This window comes from Arctopsyche grandis, unplaced genomic scaffold (genome assembly GCF_051622035.1).
Source record: "Arctopsyche grandis isolate Sample6627 unplaced genomic scaffold, ASM5162203v2 HiC_scaffold_116, whole genome shotgun sequence".
NCBI lineage: Eukaryota > Metazoa > Arthropoda > Insecta > Trichoptera > Hydropsychidae > Arctopsyche > Arctopsyche grandis.
Genome location: NW_027518465.1, coordinates 63328 through 65279, shown reverse-complemented (window position 1 = coordinate 65279; position 1952 = coordinate 63328). Strand labels below are relative to the sequence as shown.

Sequence of the window (1952 nt, the reverse complement as noted above, 5' to 3'; positions counted from 1 at the left end):
TAGCCCCTAAACCCATTAATATAAAATTATATCTGTTGTGTAATACTCTATAAATTTAACTTAATTAAATGCCCTTAATATTTAAATACCTTATTAATGAAAAAGTTACGCTATCTGCATCAGCACAAGACAATATCTATTTTAATTTAACAAAATCACATGTAGCCGTAGTGCCTTAATGGTTGAAAAAACGCCACTGGCTCTTAAGGTAGGCGGGTGAAGACCTCACACAAACTAACGACTCTACCCAAAAACACGGTGCTGGTAGTAAGAGCGCCAAAGAGGGTTCCTCCCAGTAACCGAGAAATTCTCTTTACTAACCTCCAGATTAGTACCTTAAATGTTCACAAAAGGAAGTAGTCGGCAGGCCTCGGCGAAATATATCATATACATGGGCCTCTGCAATATATGTAAATAAAAAAAAATCGGATTTATTGAAAAGTGGTTGCCTACAGCAAAAAAAGAAGTTTCCTACAAAACTCTGGGGGCCCCTATAGCATCTCTATCCCTCTGCCGACAGTCGGCTAGTCTTAGGACTAAGTGTCCCATTGACCTTGAGAAATATATGTAAATAAAGCATCTAAACTACCCAGCTCTAGCTGAAAAAAGACAATGTGAGGAACAATTGCCCCTGGGAGTTTCTTGGAGGTAAATGGCAGGTACGTTGACCAAAGGTAAGTCTGGAGTAATTCCTGGCAGCTTACACCCTTGTTAACTCGTACAACTTCCCAATTTCGGTGTTAAATGCAACTGAGTAGTTGCTCAATAGGAAGCTCTAAATCCTAGAAGTCAAAAAGACTTTGAAGAAAGAGGCAAGAACCGAAGCCTTTGTGGTATAGTTGGGCCAATGCCTGAATGGGGCTGCAGTAAGCATAGAGTTGTTTGGCATACGGGTTATATGATCGTTGATGTTCCTGTGTAACCCTATTTGATGTAAAAAAGCTGCCTCCAATTCAAAATAAAGACTTAAGCCGCAAGGTAAAAGTCCTTTCCCTTTTTTTTACAAAATCAGATAAAATAAGTGGGTTTAATTGAATCTTGCCACTTTAATCAGATTTTTTGTTTTACTGATTAGTTTAAAATTTAATTTTAAAAAAACGTTTTTTATACTCTATGCCAATAAATCATATTTAATTTCTAATTCTTTAGTGCTAATATTTAAAAAATTAAATAAATTTTTGTTATAAACAATGATCACTAAAATCATTATGTGAATGCTACACCATGATGTAATAACTCTATATTGTGCCATGGAAGATAATGTAACCTTTTCATAAAATAGATATTTAATCATTAAGTCTATTAGTGATTATATTAATAGTCGATTACACAACCAACTCAAATATTTAAAAAAATCTACAATTTTTATAGAAAAATTATTATTCAAACAAATGATTTTATTTCATAATCTCCCTTAATATATTTTGTAATTTATTTAGCATTTTTGCGTTTTTTGATTTCATAACGCCTACATTCCCTTTGATAATGGAAGTTTTGCTCTGAGTATTTTATATTGTTGATTGTTGATGCATCTAATTTGAGTTCTAGAATGCTTATAAGTTCCTTCACTGTTTTTCTTGTAGGCTTTTTCATAAAAAGGGGTCAAAAAACTTATTGACCGGAACCGGGAATTGAACCCGGGCCACCTGCACCCGAAGCAAGTATCTTACCACTTGACCATTCCAGCTTCAATATTAATTATTTTACTAATATTTACACAAGCATATAAAATTGATTTTTTTTTAGGACAAAGAGTCTAAGATAATCATAACAAGGGTAGTTATTAAATAGAAATGGCTTAAATGGCTATATTTGAATTATTATAAGTCGAAGATAGACATAACAAGGGTATTTATTAAATGATTATATTGCAACCATTATAAGTCGAAGATAGGCATAACAAGGGTATTTATTAAATGATTATATTGCAACCATTATAAGTCGAAGATAGA

The 1952-nt window shown here is 32.9% G+C and overlaps 1 non-coding gene across 1 annotated transcript; it reads right to left on the bottom strand.

Moving 5' to 3' along the window:
* Nucleotides 1–1615: 1615 nt before the first annotated feature.
* TRNAP-CGG (transfer RNA proline (anticodon CGG)) lies at nt 1616–1687 on the bottom strand. The gene has a single exon. It is a non-coding gene; the product is annotated as a tRNA-Pro (tRNA).
* Between the last annotated feature and the right edge of the window lie 265 nt (nt 1688–1952).